Source organism: Palaemon carinicauda, chromosome 12 (assembly GCF_036898095.1).
Source record: "Palaemon carinicauda isolate YSFRI2023 chromosome 12, ASM3689809v2, whole genome shotgun sequence".
NCBI lineage: Eukaryota > Metazoa > Arthropoda > Malacostraca > Decapoda > Palaemonidae > Palaemon > Palaemon carinicauda.
Genome location: NC_090736.1, coordinates 19,576,213 through 19,588,712, shown reverse-complemented (window position 1 = coordinate 19,588,712; position 12,500 = coordinate 19,576,213). Strand labels below are relative to the sequence as shown.

At 37.7% G+C, this 12,500-nt stretch overlaps 1 pseudogene; it reads left to right on the top strand.

The window, feature by feature from the left end:
* Positions 1 to 12,500, top strand: part of LOC137650717 (lysosomal acid glucosylceramidase-like) — a 46,635-nt pseudogene that overhangs the window by 32,344 nt on the left and 1,791 nt on the right.

Sequence of the window (12,500 nt, the reverse complement as noted above, 5' to 3'; positions counted from 1 at the left end):
GTTGGAAGTCAATATTAATGAGCACTTGAGAAACTGGCTGAATAAACGGGGAATATTAATAAGCACTGAACGTCAACATTTGCTTGAAGGTAAACTCGGGCACACTGTACCAACCGTGTGTCACACAATTGTACATAATTATTTTGTATATATTATGCTTGTATCTGCGCTCTTCCCTCGCAGTAAAAAGAACTTGAATGATCATGTCTCCGTTTTGCTCAGTAACATTATCTGTCTCTCGAACAGGTCATGTCCTGTTGCCTTGAGATTTTGTATATAAAGAAGAGTGTTCCTTAATAAATAACTCAGTCGTTTTCAATCTGCCTTTGAGTTCACAACTCCTCTCTCGGCCCGTCACATTGGTGACCCTGGAAGTCGACTCGCTCCCACTGCCTTCCACCCCCACCTCCCTCGCCCCTCCATCGTTGGTAATATGACGGAGGCGGACTCTACCCCAGCAGTTTGCACTGCGGCCGCTCCATTGAAACTTTCACCGTTCGCTAGCGGAGAAGTGTTCGCTTGGTTTCAACGCGCTGAAGTCCACTTTCGTATCAGGGGCGTGACTCGCTCAACCACCAAAGGGGATTATGTTCTCGCGGCGATACCCGATGACACCTTCCCAGAAATATCCGACTGGCTTTGTGAACAAGGAGACACCCCAATAGCGTATGACGACCTCAAATCATACCTTTTACAGCAATACTCGCCGTCACCAGCCGCCCGTATAGCAAAGCTTTTTTAGCTCTCGCAACAACCGTTAGGGGACCAAAGGGCTTCGCTTGCCCTCAGGGAAATGACCAGTATTGCTCGCCTTCAACCTGCCGCAGACGGCTCTCCTCGTGAGGTGAACCTACTCCGTGCCATTTGGATACACCGTTTACCTGAACCTGTGCGCGCTGCCATACCCGATGTCGATAGTTTACCCATAAAGGACTTGATGACCAAAGCCGACGCCCTTATGGACAGCCACTTCAAGACCTCCATCAACGCCTCCACCCCTGACGACGAGGATGCCTATTCAACGACAACTGAAGCTGACATGAATGCCGTAGGACATACACTCCTACCCTGTGACGTGCCGAAACGGCGACAAAGCCGCCCACCACCCACCAATCACTCGCGCCCCAACGAACGACTTCTACAGCCACTTACTAGCTCCCATCCGCCGCAGTTTTGCTACTACCACTTCAGATTCGGGGCAACCGCGAAGAAATGTGCCAAAGATTGTCAGTGGCCAAAAAACGTGTAAATAGGCCATCGCTTGTGGCGGTGGCCTCCCATGTTTCTAATCTTTTCTTTTTACAGGATGCAGGAACGGGCGTGCGATTTTTGGTAGACACGGGTGCTTGTCGTTCTCTTTTGCCAAGGAAACTCTTCAAGGCACAACGTAGTCTGTCTACATCTGCCGACGTCCGCTTGGTAGCTGCCAACGGATCTGCGATACCCACCTACGGTTACGAGAACCTCACATTATCGTTCGGAAACGGTAAATTCAATTGGAAGTTTCTCGTTGCAGACGTCACAATGCCAATCCTCGGTGCGAATTTCCTCTCTCATTTCCACCTTATGGTCGATGTCGCCCACCGACGATTGGTCAACACAGACTCGTACTTGTCGACACCTCTTCAACCCGCCCCCTCTAACCTCGCTCTCCACATCAGCGCACCCACGGATGCCTACGCCCACCTCCTCACGTCGTACCCAGAAGTTTTCCGTCCAGAACTTCGCCAAACGCCCACGGTTCCTGCCAAGCACGGTATTTATCACCATATCAAGACGACGGGACCCCCCGTCTTCGCAAAATTCAGACGTCTAGCACCGGAACGATTGGCAGCCGCCAAACAGACGTTCGCCGAAATGGAGAAAATGGGCCTTTGCCAAAAGGCCTCCAGCCCATGGTCGTCACCCTTACGCATCGTACTGAAGAAAGACGGCTCCCTCCGTCCGTGCGGGGATTACAGGCGCCTGAACATGCAAACAGAACCGGATCACTACCCCCTCCCAAACATTGCCGATGTAACCTCCTACCTGCACAAAGCGAAAGTTTTCTCTACGCTCGACCTCCTGAATGGGTATTATCAGGTGCCTATGAACCCAGAAGACATCCCCAAGACCGCCATCACCACTCCGTTTGGCACATACACCTTCAATTACTCCTGTTTTGGCCTTCGTAATGCTGGGGCAACGTTTCAACGTCTCATGGATGGCATCTTAAGGGAACTCCCTTTCTGTGTATGTTATGTGGACGACATACTTGTGTTCTCCTCCTCAAAAGAGGAACACCTCCGTCACCTGCGCATCATGCTCGACCGCCTGCAACAAAACGGCCTTGTAGTCCGGTACGACAAGTGTACCTTTGGCGCCAATGAAGTGTCGTTCTTAGGGCACCGTATCACCCCTGAAGGAGTCCATCCCCTCCCTGAGAAGGTAGCAGCCGTTCAGAATTTCCCCACGCCCTCGGCCGTCAAAGCTCTGCAGGAATTCTTGGGCATGATCAACTATTATCACCGTTTTCTGTCAGCCATTGCCGCCACTCTTGCTCCCCTCTACGCCTCCCTCAAGGGCAAGCCAAAGGACCTGAAGTGGGGTCCCCTTCAAGAAGGAGCCTTCTGCAATGCAAGGAAGGCCCTATCAACTGCTGTGGCTCTCACTTTTCCTTTCCCACACGCCCCTCTCCTTCTCTCCACCGATGCCAGCGACGTCGCTATTGGTGCAGTACTCGAGCAGGTGGTCTAAGGCTCGCCCCGCCCATTGGCCTTCTTCAGCAGAAAACTGTCCAAGGCAGAATCGGGTTATTCTACCTTCGATCGAGAATTGCTGGCGGTGCACTTGGCTGTCCGTCACTTTCGCCATTTCTTAGAAGGTACGCCCTTCGTCATTCGTACAGACCACATGCCTCTGGTGCACGCCTTCACTCGACAGTCTGACGCCTGGTCTGCCCGTCAACACCGACATCTCTCCGCCGTGGCTGAGTACAATTCCACCCTCCAATACGTCCCTGGGAAAATGAATCCCGTTGCCGAAGCGCTGTCAAGAAACACGTTGGCTGCCATTCAACTGGGATTGGATTACATCGCCCTGGCTGAAGCCCAACGACAGGATCCAGAGTATCAAGCTTGTAGGACATCCTGCACGTCCCTCCGTTGGGAGGATTTTCCCCTCGAAGACTCCAACACCACCCTCCTCTGTGACATCAGTACTTGTAGACCGCGACCTTGGATTCCTGCTCCCATGCGCCGACAGGTGTTTGATTTCATCCACGGCCTTTCACATCACTCGTGCCGTTCTACTGCACAGCTGCTGAAGGCAAAGTTCATTTGACACAGCATTTCTAAGGATGCTAAGGATTGGGTCAGTGCGTGTACTTCTTGCCAAACTTCCAAAGTACATCGACACACGGATTCAGGAGTGGGCACCTTTCCTCAACCTCAGCATCATTTCGCACACATTCACGTCGACGTTGTAGGCCCCCTACCCACATCACAAGGACATCGTTACCTGTTTACCGTCATCGACCGCTCCACTCGTTGGCCTGAAGCCATTCCCATGGAAACTGCAACGTCCGCCTCATGTACATCTGCCTTACTCTCTGGATGGATTTCAAGATTCGGTATCCCTGAGCATATTACTTCTCACAGGGGAACAAATTTCACCTCTCAATTATGGACGTCATTAGCGAATCTCCTGGGTATCACCCTACATCAGACAACGGCCTACAACCCCGCTGCCAAGGGAATGGTTGAATGATTTCATCGCACCCTCAAAGCAGCTTTGATGTCCAGCTGCAAGGATTGCAACTGGTTTACGCAGCTTCCCTGGGTCCTCCTTGGACTAAGGACCACTCGTAAAGACGCCCTCGACATCTCGGCAGCCGAAATGGTGTATGGCGACCCGTTGGTCGTCCCTGCCGAATTTTTTCCCTCTACGACTTCCTCCGACAATCTCCAGCGCATACGTCACGTCATGGGAAAATTTACTCCGTGCCGCCAGACTTACAAGCTCCCAGCGAAGCATCACATACCAACGGACTTGCACTCTGCAACGCACGTCTTCCTGCGCAACGACACCAGCAAGCCACCACTAACGCCCCCTTACACGGGCCCTTTCCTTGTGATCCGACGCAGTCCGAAAGCGTTCCTCCTAAACATTCGGGGCAAAGAAGACTGGGTCTCCATTGATCGTCTAAAACCTGCTTATCTTCTGCCAGATGACCCGCCTACAGTTCGCCTCTCTAGATCAGGGCGCCCTATTTAACATGTACAGTATGTCATTTTTAGGGGGGGAGCCATGTACCAACCGTGTGTCACACAATTGTACATAATTATTTTGTATATATTATGCTTGTATCTGCGCTCTTCCCTCGCACTAAAAAGAACCTGAATGATCATGTCTCCGTTTTGCTCAGTAACATTATCTGTCTCTCGAACAGGTCATGTCCTGTTGCCTTGAGATTTTGTATATAAAGAAGAGTGTTCCTTAATAAATAACTCAGTCATTTTCAATCTGCCTTTGAGTTCACAACTCCTCTCTCGGCCCGTCACAACACTATTCTATCGCATTTCTCTTCCTCATGTTTTGTTGAAGTTTTTATAGTTTATATAGGAAATATTTGTTTTCTTGTTGTTGCTGTTCTGTAAACACTTCATTTTTTTTTCTTTCCTCACTGGGGTATTTTCCCTGTTGGTGCCCCTGAGCTTATAGCAGCTTGCTTTTCCAACTAGGGTTGTGGCTTAATAATAATAATAATAATAATAATAATAATAATAATAATAATAATAATAATAATAATAATAATAATAATAATAATAATAATAATAACATGTAGGATAATGGGGATAAGTAGGAAATTTAGAAAAGCTCATGAAAAATATCAGAGCTGCTTTTGTTAGAGAGCATAACTGGGAGTTTCTTATACTATGTCAGTCAGGATATTATCGGGGGAAATGACTGACTAATTGATTGATTGATTGATTGATTGATTGAAGAGTAACCTGAACTGAAAAATCAATGGTCAGGTGAGATACATCTTTAAAGAAAATAAATACAATTATGAAAGAGTGATTAATTATGATGAAAAGTCAATTTGGTCATCAATCACTATTGTTGATGGGGTAGTTTTAATTAATGTATGGCTATAAAGAATCTATAATATAAAACACGGTAAAAATTATATTCAAAATAAAGAATTATGAAAAAATTTAAGTTCGGTGTTGTCATGAATTAGGTTGATGTCATATGAATCAATTATTTAGGAAATCTGAATAAAGAGTCGTAGTACCAAGGTACACTGTGGGTAGAATGATTGTCCTTATTAAGTGTAGCACACTTTGCAGAATTCATAAAGAAAGAATAGTTGATTTATTGATTACGAAGGGAGTTTGGCCACGAATATTTTCTTTATATATATATATATATATATATATATATATATATATATATATATATATATATATATATATATATATATATATATATATATATATATTTTTTTATATATATATATATATATATATATATATATATATATATATATATATATATATATATATATATATATATATATATATATATATATATATATATATATATATATATATATATATATATTTGTAACGGCGCTGTTGTTCTTGCGCCACCAACATTTCCTCCTATTATGAGATCAGTACATGACTCCATGCAATCAGGATTTCCACATGCGCAAAATGCAGTTGAGGCTTGGCACAGGAGATGGAAAAACATCATTGTAGGAGCTCATATAGGTCTTTACAATATAATTGAAGAGTTACAAAAGGAAGAGAAACAAGCCAACAACCAAATTGAATGCATTCTTCGCGGGGAACCAGAACCTAAACAAAAAACGAGAAAACTTATTCGTGAAGAACGGATCACTAAGGTGATGGAACAACGAGATCATCAAAATGTTTTAGATTATCTTCCAGGAATAGCCCATAATTTATCCCTTAAATAAAGTTTTTACCTATTTCGATTATTTATCCATGTCGAATATTCCATGATGCTGTGAAATTATCTTTTTATTATGCATTTATATTTGTCCTTTAGCAGGGTATCCTTTCAATAAAGTTTTAACTTTTTAAATTTATATACATACGAATATTTCTTTGTATATAAAAAAGAGTTATTTTTGTTACCCAAAATATGTAAAATAGATTTTAAGCTCTTTGAATTGAAGACTAAATCATAGAGAGTAGATAGCAAGAAAGAAGGAAGCAAAAGAAAAGAGGGATAGTATCCTTGTTAATTTTACTTATATATATATATATATATATATATATATATATATATATATATATATATATATATATATATATATATATATATATATATATATATATATATATATATATATATATATATATATATATATATATATATATATATATATATAAATTTTTGGTTGGGATTTTGGCTGTCGGGATTGTGTTTTTGTCAAGATTTTGTTCTGTCGGGATTGTTGGTGTCGTGATATTGGGTGTCGGGATGATGGCTGTCAGGATTCTGTCCGGATCCCATAAATATATGTATATATATATATATATATATATATATATATATATATATATATATATATATATATATATATATATATATATATATATATATCTATATATATATATATATACATACCTACATACATATATATATATATATATATATATATATATATATATATATATATATATATATATATATATATATATATATATATATAAAAATACCTACATACATACATACATATATATATATATATATATATATATATATATATATATATATATATATATATATATATATATATATATATATATATACATATATAGATATGTGTGTGTGTTTGTGTGTGTGTGTTTGTGTGTGTGTGTTTATTGTGTGTGTGTGTTTGTGTGTAACATTCAATGAAAATTTTGAAACAAGAAATAAGGGTTATAGAAAAAACTGCAGAAATTGTTAATGAATATACGAAATTAGGACTAACAGTGTTTCCCCAGAACATGAAATATAAATTATAATAAGAATAAGTATGGTGTGGAGAGCTTTTGGAAAACAAAGTGAGATTATGAAACATTGAATGCCACTTTTCTAAAAAGAAAAGTTTTTAATAAGATGGTCCTACCAGCATTAATTTATACTAACTATATATGGTTAACTAGTTATAACTCAGAGAGCCATGGAGACAATAATTATGGGAATAATACTAAGAGACAAAAAAGAGCAACATGGATACGAGAGCAAACTAAAGTATATGATAATCTAAGAACATGTAAGAAAAAGAAATGGACATGGACAGGACATATAATGAGAATGACAGATAATAGATTGATTTTAAGAACAACAGAATGTGTCCCTAGAGATTGCAATGAAGTAAGGGAAGGAAGAGAAGACAATGGATTGACGAACTTAGAAAATTTGCGCGTATAGACTGCCATAGAAAGATCATAAACAGATAGGAGAGGAAACATGTGTCTGTGGCCTTTGTCCTGCACTGGACCAGTTAAGGCTAATTAAATATATATATATATATATATATATATATATATATATATATATATATATATATATATATATATATATATATATATATATATATATATATATATATATATATATATATATATATATATATATATATATATATATATATATATATATATATATATATATGGATGAAAGGCCAGGTCGAAACCAACCATGTCATTCAACCTGGCCTTTCATTAGAAGGGGCTAGCGTTCTATCCCAAGTATGAGGTAGACATTTTTATATATATATATATATATATATATATATATATATATATATATATATATATATATATATATATATATATATATATATATATATATATATATATATATATATAAAACTATGTGAGTGTAAGGATGCATATGCTTTATAATTCCTTCGTAAATGAAGTTATTTAGTTGTTAGGAAACGAAATGAGTGAACAGAAAATATTCAAATATCGTACGCAACAATACCAACTGTTCCTTCTAGCATCCAGCACAGTAAAAACACAGGAAAACTCACTACTTCATCCGTGTTCGGATTCACTTCAGTAACATTCACTTCCATCACCCACTACGCAGGTTCTTGGATAGTTACGCCGCTAACAACGTCACCATATGGGGTCTGACTGCGCAGAACGAGCACAGAAATGAATACATACCCGGTTTCTACTTCAATTGCATGGGCTGGACCGCGGAGCAACAGAGAAAATGGATTGCTGAAAATTTTTGGGCCGACTTTGGATGCCAATGGTTACGGAGACGTCGTTCTTATGATTATGGATGATCAGAGGCTTGATTTGCCGGAGTGGGCGGAAATTGTAAGATGAATCTTGCAATTTATTTTCTTTTTATTACTTCAAGGGACTGATTTTGTGGTTATTCAAATGGTTTCATCTTTGTGGGATTAGTTGAAATATATTATCGAAAAAATTACTTCTGAGGAATAGGCAAAATACATAAAATTAATAACTCTTTCAACATCCGGAGTGGGATAAAACTGAAAGAAGAATCTTCCATTTTCTTTTTTTTACTTCAAAAGGGACTGATTTTGTGGACATTCAAATGGTTTCCTCTACCCTAGTCTTTAGAAAAAAATGAGAGGAGCTGATTACAATGAGCTTTAAAAATTGCTTTTGAGGAATAGATAGAATATGCAATATAAAAAAAATCTTATTATTTTAACCGACGTTAAGAAATCTTTAAACAGTGCTTGATGGTTATTTATGAATGTTATTTAACAGTGAAAAAAAAAAATTATTCAAACCAAAAAAGAGAAGAAAGATATAATTCGTAATTATTTTCCATTAAAATTTTCAAGTTCATTCAGGCATTTTAAATGAAAATCATTCGATTGTAAAATGCGAGTATAACCAAATGGGGATAGATAAATAATGCATTAATCTATAAATTACTAAAAAAAATGTAAAATAAAAATTTTCTTCCTCGAATACATAGAAACTGTCAATATTGAAAAGATATTTACCCTCTGAACACTCATCTCCCCGACACTTTATTCCCAGAGACTTGTACAAGAGTGCTTACAGCTAACTTTTTTATGGGTAGGGGGTATATGTCCTTTTATTTAAGTGTCCTGGTGGTAATATCCTTTTCTTTAAGTGTCCGTTTGTATGTCCTTAGGAAACAGCTTTACTTGACAAGTATGTCGAGGTCAAATGCCTTTGAGAGCACTGAACCAAAGAGCAAATAGTGTTGCTTGAGATATGTCTTTGAATGTAGTCTTCAGGGGGAAAAGTGCCACGTTTCAAGGAGTAAACCTCCGTGAATAAATGTCCTCAGGGGTAAGAATCTAAGAGTGAATGTCCTAGAAAATTATCTTTAAGTAAAACCTAGTAAAATCACAACCTCACACTTGTAGGATCTCAGCGACACAGTTGCGGCCAGGTATGTCGACGGCATTGCGATACACTGGTATATGGATATGTATTTCGAAGCAGAGCTCCTCACTAAGACCCACGAGTCCCACGACCTGTATCCCGACTATTTCCTATTAGGAACTGAAGCCTGCGAAGGTAAGAGGAAGGTTGTGCCTTTGAAAAGAACGTCTGTCTCAAGTAGGTTGAATCTGTTGGGCGAGTGTTTGTAAGACCTAAAAAAAAAAAAAAAAAATTAATTTTCAATTACTGCCTAACTAAAAAATTTTGATGCATACATCCCCTACCTTTTCGAAGTCACCCTACTATTCTAAGATTGTATCCTAAGTTTTGCATCTAATCCTATTAATTACACTCTACCATACAATTTTCCAACTACACGCAACAAACTAATACCCCTTGAATTACAAAACTCAAACACATCTCCCTTACTTTAGTATAACATCCATACACCCAGTCCATTGGCACTATTGGCAACATAAAACATATATTCAACAATACCACCAACCATTTCAGCACAGTCACGATCCCTTTCTTTGTTACCCTTCATTTTCCACTTAACTCCAACAACAGCAATTATATCCGTCTCCCTATTATCCTCAATATCCAGCAACCTTTCAAAATATTCAGACCACGTTTTCTTTGCCTCATCTCCTTTCAACAACCTTCCATTTACATCTTTCAATGTCTCTTCCTTCTTCGATCCACCCTTCCTTACTCTCTTTACTTCTTATCAAAACTACTTCTTATTCTCTTAATACGAATGACCTAATCCCTAACCTAACTTCCTGTCAGTCACCGTCCTTGCCTCAGGTACCTTATGTATCACTTTCACATTCTCCTCTCCACATCTTTCATCCTTCTCTACAGCATTACTCTGCAGACATTCTTCAAATGCCATCTTTTTCACCTCCTCTTGCATGAAGGCTTTACATTATATATAATACATAATACAGTATATGTATGCGTGTATATACATATATATGGTATTTTGTTTATATATATACACACACACAATCACACACAAACATACACACACACACACACACACACATATATATATATATATATATATATATATATATATATATATATATATATATATATATATATATATATATATATATATATAGAGAGAGAGAGAGAGAGAGAGAGAGAGAGAGAGAGAGAGAGAGAGAGAGAGAGAGAGAGAGAGAGATTAAATAATACCATATCCTACAATAATTCAAGAACTAGACTTTCAAAACTAAAAAACTCTAGACTTCACCGGCGCCACTTTCATTCCAGGTAATGGCCAATTCAAGGAGCCAGTCAAGCTTAGATCTTGGGAGAGACTGGAAACCTACACTCATGATATCATAAAGGTAATGAGCATTGCAGATGTTTCCCGATTGATTTTCTTTGCTGATAACAAAAATTTCTTTTTATCGCCATTAGATGGCGTTAATTGTACGACTAATATTATGGAATTATTAACATCAACAACAACAATCCATTGATTGATTTGAAGTTTTCTGGCAACAACATTAATAATAATATTTATGTATTCATGTTTTGACTTGTAAACGGCAGTTATTAATAGTAGTATTAGTATAATAGTAGTAATATTAGTAGTTGTACTATTAATAGCAGTAGCTATTGATGGAGAAATTAAAGTTAACATCCATTATCTGGTAATTTTACGCAGAGGCCAGTGTCTACAATTTGCAATATGGGAAGTTTTTTACATCTTCAACCCTGAAAAAATAATGAGAATGATAACAATAATTATGTTAATATTCATATTGATGATGATCATATTAAACATTTGTACGGCCGCTTTTCCTCACATATTGATTTATATTATATCACTAGAGATTACGAGGAACAACAACGAAGCCAATGGTGATGATGATGATGATGATGATGATAATAACAATAATGATAATAATGGTGATGTTAATAACCACATAGTAATGCGATAGATATAGAAGTTAACTATTCCTAACACGAAACAATCGACCTATCGTATTTGGTGTGTTCTTTGTTGCATTTACGAAGGCAATAATAATAATAATAATAATAATAATAATAATAATAATAATAATAATAATAATAATAATAATAATAATAATAATAATAATAATAATAATAATAATGTTGGTGGTAATACAATATAGATAGAAATGAACTATTCCTCTCCCAAACACTTATTATTACTAGCTAAGCTACAACCCTAGTTGGAAAATCAAGATGCTATAAACCCGAGGACTCTAACACGGAAAAATAACACAGTGAGGAAAGGAAATAAAGAAATCAGTAAACGATATGAGAAATAATGAACAATTAAAATAAAATAATTTAAAAACGGTAACAACATCAAAACAGATATTTCATATATACACTATTGATAAGGAGATATGACCACTACCATCCCATGTAAATAGGCTAAGTAGTGATGATAATTATAATGATAGAGCTTTTTATCCATTAAGAAAGAATTTCTTTTAACCTACCAACAGGTCATGAACCACTGGGTAACAGGCTGGACCGATTGGAATATCACCCTCGACACCGGAGGGGGTCCCAACTGGAGCAAAAATGTTGTCGTCTCCGCAATCATTGTTAAAAGGGTAAAGGTCAAAGAATAATTACCTCTGCCGACGAAGTTGGAAGGAGGTTATGACTTACCCCCTTGTTTGTGTGTGTTTGTGTGTGTGTGGTTGTTTGTGAACAGTTTCATGACCACAATTTTAATTGAAGAGTAATGAAACTTGCAGGGATTAACTGTTATGTAAAAATCTGGAAATGATAAAATCTTGGAATGTCAAGGTCAAAGGTTAAGGTCATGGTCAAACAAAATGTCAAATTCACGTAATCAGCCATAAGTTTGGACATCATTGTCACAGAGACTTTAAACTTGGTTCATATTTGAGTGTATAAAAATCGACGCTAATTAATATATTTTAAGGTTAGAGGTCAAGGTCAAGATCGACCAAAGAGTCAAGAAACAAGCTGCCGTGGAGGAAGTCTGCACTTTCGTGAGTCCCCCCTATCGTTCTTATTACTTTAGTTAATCAAAATTCGGTGAATTTTGATGAAAAA